The sequence below is a fragment of the Acinonyx jubatus genome, chromosome A2, assembly GCF_027475565.1.
Source record: "Acinonyx jubatus isolate Ajub_Pintada_27869175 chromosome A2, VMU_Ajub_asm_v1.0, whole genome shotgun sequence".
NCBI classification, from domain to species: domain Eukaryota; kingdom Metazoa; phylum Chordata; class Mammalia; order Carnivora; family Felidae; genus Acinonyx; species Acinonyx jubatus.
In genome coordinates this window covers 108,251,038-108,256,942 of record NC_069383.1, presented here as the reverse complement: position 1 = coordinate 108,256,942, position 5,905 = coordinate 108,251,038, and positions in this window count along the sequence as shown.

Here is a 5,905-nt window from a genome sequence, read left to right as displayed (position 1 = left end):
TGTGCCCACTCACTCACACCCATGATTCCTAGCGGTTTTGCTAGTGTTTCTGGGCCCATCTTCCCGGCTGTTCTGGGTCTGCCTGGCACCCAAGGCCACAGACTCGGGCTGGGTGAGAGCAGGAAGCTGCAGGCAGGTGCGGGGACAGGGGCTGTAACCTCATGGACTCTTGTGGCCGGTTTGAGCCTGGGCTGGGGGGTCAGTAGCAGGAAGTGGTGGCCCCCAATTCATAGCCTCATCCATGAGAGCGAGCTGAGGAGAGGGGAGGGCTGGGTGACTGCAGTTGAGGGTCTGACACTGTCCCAGATTCAGAGGCACCTGTTGGCCTTTTGAAGACTTCAGATCTGGCATGCAGCCACCATTTAGTAAGACAAGCCGCACTGAAAAATGGTTGCACTCACACCGCATCAATTGGCCTGGCCAGTTGGCTTCCTGGGGGTTAGCAGGGAGGTCAGCGGTGGAATCGGTGGCCTGTTACTCTGCATAGCAGATGCCAAGAGCAGGCTCTCCCTGGGGAAGCCATCCGGGGGTCAAGGTCTGTGGGTTGCCCCAAATACCAGGCACGTTTCTCCCCCTCTCCACCCTTAAGTGACCCTCTGTCCAGCCCTGACTGGCTGCTGGCTGCCTGATGTTGGCCATGAAGGTGCTAGCATATCATCATCTGCTAAGCCAGTCTTTACGTGAGGGGAAGGCCACAGTACCACAGGGACATTAGCCCACGGATGGGCACGTGGACGGTCTTGCTCAAGAAGAATTGCAGGGACGCCTGGGTGGCTCGGTCGGCTGAGTGTCCGACTTCGGTTCAGGTCATGATCTCGCGGTCTGTGCATTCGAGCCCCGCGTCCAGCTCTGGGCTGCAGATTGGAGCCTGGAGTCTGCTTCGGATTCTGTATCTCCCGCTCTCTCTGCCCCCTCCCCCACTCGTACTCTGTCTCTGTCTCTGAAAAATGAGTAAATGTTAAAAAATTAAAAAAAAAAAAAGAGAGAGAAGATTTGTGTGCTAAGCTTCAGGGTGCAAGGCTTCTGGGATAGGATAGCTCAGGGTACCCAGGTGAGGAGACTGGACACCAGCCAGCACTTGAACGAACCTTGGCAGTTTGGTCGCCGGAAAGAATCCAGTCGCTGGCAGGACCACACTGGCTTTGCAGGGTAGGAGGTCACAGAGTGCACCAGACTGAGGAGGGACACACTCAGGCCGGCCACTGTAAGGGCAGCCAGGGCCTGCTCAAGAGCAGGAGTCAGTGTGAGAGTTGACAAGTTAGTGTCCCCTGCTGGGACTCAGTCAGCCAGAGCTCAGCCCGTCCATCAGCCTGTCCACACGGCTGGAGCACTGGACTATATCCCCGTGAGGCTCTCCTCCCGCTAACCGGTGGGGAGGTCTGCTCAGAGCCCCTCAGCCTGGACAGGCGTGAGGTGGTTGGCCCCAGAGGTGCTGAGCAGAGCCCTGCCAGGAGCTGCCGAGTGGCCGTGCCCACCTCTCCCCCAGGCAGCACGGCGGGTGGCCTGGTAGTGACTGCACAAGGGGCCCATCGATTGGGGGATGGGCAGATGGAGAACCGGACCGCCAACGGGGCTTGAGCCCAAAGAAGACTCATTAGTGAAAGGCTTCAGGCCGGGGTGGGGGCTGGTGAGTGAGGATTTGGGGAGCTCTGCTTCCAGACACACACTTCCCTGCATCTCAACACTTGCGGATGGGAATCGTCCAAGCGTGCTGTCACCCGGTAAGAGGGAGGCCGGAGCTAAGAGCCTGGGCCTAAGTCATCCTGCTGGCTGCCACGCTCAGCCAGGGCAGTGGGAGGGAGCTGCGTCTCCCTGGGCTGCCCGTGACCGTCTGGATGCACAGGGTGGGCTGTCCACCAGCCCCTGGCCCACTGCCTCTGCCAAACGCTCAGGCCCCTGCAGGCCTCGTGCAGAGCCCTCTGCGTGTGAACAGACATGACCCTGGGCCAGAATGTGAGAAGGCACACGGCACACCCACCCAGCTCTCTGTCTTGTGAGGTCCAGTCTTCACTTGTGCCTCACCTGTCCCGCCTGCCCAAAGAGCAGGGAGGTCACCCGCGGGGAGTCTGGGTGGAGTCTGCAGGGAAAGGTGGGAACCTGGGGACAGGCTTGCCGGGGTCCGACTCCAGGCTCCGTATCACCGCGTGACTTCGGGCAAGTCACTTACCCCCTTGGTGCTGTCTCCTCATCTGGAAGCAGGGTCACTCCAGGATCCACATGACAGGGCGCTGGTGGGCGATTAAGTGGGTCGACGCAGGCTCAGAGCTAAGCAGACAGCGACGCTGCCTGGGGGCTGCAAGCTCTTCGTGTGGTGACAGTTGTGGTGTCGGATGACCCGGCAGCAGAGGACACTAACAGAGCGTGGGATGGCTCGAGAGCTGTGCTAAGGGGGGCAGATGCTCTCAACGGGTGTGACTTGTCCCTGAGGTCGCTTGGTTGTGGCCGTGTTGGGGCAGCAGTTGTTGGGAAAGGGGCAGGGACTGGGAAAATGAAACACACAGATGACTTTGATCAGGCAGCACAGTGTGAGAGCTTTGCGTGGGTCATTTCAACCCTGTAAGTGGGTGTTAATGAAATCGATGCCAGCCTCCCCATTCCACAGACGAGGAAACCGAGGCCAAGAAACGGTACATAACCTGCTGAAGTCACACGGCCAGCAAGTCCCAGAACCAGGCTCCACACCCACCTGCCATCATCCCAGCCCGGGGCCCTGGTTCGTCTCAAAGGGGACATTTTCACGGCTGAGGTCAGGACCGATCTCTGGCCAGGGGCGGGAGGCTAGGGCACGAGGCATCTTCGTGGTGTGCAGACAGGTATTAGCAGTCAGCCGTCGCAGACTTTCCCTTGTCTGCCCGGCCCTCTGCTGGAGGGGCGGGCTCAGTGAAGGACGGGCTTCTTTAACCTGCTCACTCTGTGTTAGGCTCCCAGAGAGAGCTTTTATGGGGGTTCAACGACAGTTTTAGAGTACATTCACATTACAACGACCTTCTATTTAGGATGAATGATGCTAAATGACACAGGCTATCTGTGTCCCCAAATGATAGAAGCCATTTCTTGGAAAAAACAAAAAACAAAAAACAAAAAACAAAAAACCTTAAGCAAAAAAAAAAAAAAAAAAGTGAGTATAAAGAAGCAGGATACAAGTGATACGTGGCTATGCCAGGTAATCACCACAAGGTGTCCCTGAGCTCTTGGAGGATCAGGAGAGGCAGGGGGAGGCTGCGGGGAGCAGTAGAGTTGGAGAGGACATTCTGAGCACTAGGCCCACCTCCATCACTCCCAGGGCTGCCCTGTGACTTCTAGTTAGGTTTTGAATGACTGTTGAGTCAAGGGTGGGGTGGGTCTGGAGGGTGCCACCTTCTCCAAGGCATCCCACACGCGGCCAGGTGGGAACTGTGCATGTAGTACAGAGTTGACATCTCAGACCAGATAGTCTTGAACACGCCTCCAAAGTTGCCGTCCGTCCCACTGACTTACTCTCTCATCGATTCCTCTTAATGATCTCACTTCCTGCTAAGGATGCCTCCTGGGGGCTTCTCAGCCCCAGGCAAAGCCTTGGCCATTCATCATCACTCCAGGAGCAACAGTCAAACAGCAGAGCTGGTCTCCACCCAAAAGTTCAGAGCCCTGCTGAGGAGGGACGGAGACAACTCCAGTACAGAGTGGTTTCTTCCTCCCGGATCCATCCACCCCCAAAGATGGGGATCAGAGCCAGGGGAGTACACTAAGGGGCAGGATGACACGCTGGGACTGGGGATCCCCAAGTTGGAGGAGGATCCCCCGAGTTGGAGGAGGTAGCCTAGAAAAGGCACAAGCTGGTACCTGGGCCACCACGAAGGTGGCCACTGTCCCCAGGGGTAAGGAACTCAAGGGAAAGAGTTGATGCCACGAAAGAAAAGTAACGCAGGAACCCAAAGTAGATAGGGCAGGATTTGGGCAACCGTGACATCGGGAATGGAAGACATCATGACAAATATCCGCCAGGGGGCCAAGAGAGTGTTGACACCGTGAAGCAGGAACAAACAGTTAAAGGAAGACCTTAAGAAAATGCGAGAATGGAAATATAATAAATGGAAACACTGAAGGCCTTAATAGATCGGAAAAACAGACTTAATGAGCCAGAAGATGAGGTTGAGGAGTGCGCTCAGAAAGCGTGAGGAACCGAGGCGGGAAACGTAAGAGACAAGTCTGGAGATGGGGAGGTTAGAGGCCCTAACACCCACGTGCTAGGACCTCCGCCGAAGAAACAGAATTAATGGAGTAGAAAAAACGTTTGAAGACACAAGGACCAACATTCTCCAGAATTAAAGATTGAAAACCGGAAGAATGGAAAATGAAGTAGAAAAGAAAACTCCCAGAGGATCCCGGGAGAAACGCTTTCCTGCCCACAAGAAGCAGGGCTGGGGGGCCCTGCCGGGCTTCCCCTCGGCCGTGGTGAGAAGACCAAAGAGCACAGCTGTAGGAGGGCCAACCCCCCATGCCGGCGAAAACCCCCATGTCATTTTTGACACCTTGGCCAAACTTCATTGCTAATAACCCAACTTTTAAGCAGAAGCCTCACCAATAACGCAGACAGCCCATTAACACGTATTTTGTACATGCAGTAAAGCCTTGCTTTGCGAGCGTAATTTTTTCCGGAAACATGCTTGTAACCCAAAGCACTTGTATATCAAAGTGAATTTCAAGAACCGTTGGCTCAGTTGTGACTGTGGGATGCATTGTAGTGCCAGCCGTTGCTCGTTTATCGAGTTAACGTGTGTTAGAAAGGTTTGCTCGTCTTGCAGAACGAGGTCCTCGCCATCCAAGGTCTTACTGCACTGTATTCTCACAATCAAGTAAGCCAGTGGGAAGAAGATGCTTGTACAACAGTCGTGTGAAAGGGAAACCACATTTCAAGCACCGTCCTGTACCGAACCCCCATACGTGCAGACCCGTGCATTTCAAACCCGTGTGGCTCAAGGGTCTGTTGATTCTCAAAGCACTGAGAGAAGACAAGCTCACAGCTGGGTTTTCAGCTAAGCGGTCATTTACCGTGAGGGCAGTCCAAGGCTGCGGAAGGCCCGTCCCACAAGGGCCAGCTCTGAACACACATGGGGGAGATATAGCAAGATAAAAAATAAAGCAACAAGATGCTAAGATGGGGGGGCAGGATAGGAGTGAGTCGGTAACTTAGTAAAACTTAGTTTTATCTGAAAGAGTAAAAGGAGGGGTGCCTGGGTGGCTCAGTTGATTGTCTGATTTTGGCTCAGGTCATGATCTTGGGTCCGAGCCCCACGTCGGGCTCTGTGCTGACAGCTCAGAGCCTGGAGCCTCCTTCAGATTCTGTGTGTCTCTCTCTCTGCCCCTCCCCCATTCACATTCTGCCTCTCTCTCTCTCTCTTTCTCTCAAAAATAAACATTTTTAAAAAAGGAAAGTCTCAGCAAAGAAATGGAAGATATAAAAAAGAACCAAGTAGGAATTTTAGAACTCAAAAATATAATAATTGAAATAAAAAAAAACAAGCAAACTCAGTGGATGGGCTCAAAGAAGAATGGAGAGAACAGAGGAAAGAATTAATAAACCCACAGATAGAATGATAAAAATGACCTGGTCTGAATAGGGAGAAAAAAAGTGCATAGAATCTTAGGGACATCTGGGTCTATAACTTAAGATTAACATTTGGGTTGCTGGAGACCCAGGAGAGCAGAGAGAGGGTAGAACTGAAAAAGTAGTCAAACCGATAACAGCAAGAAATGCCCCAAATTGGGCAGAAGACAGAAACCTAGAGATTCAAGAAAACAAACTGAGCAATCCCAAATGAGGTAAGTCCAAAAAAATCCCCAGCACGATACGTCATAGTCCAAATACTGGAAACTAAAGGCTAAAAAAATCTTGAAAGCAGTGAGAGAGAAAGGCTATCCAACC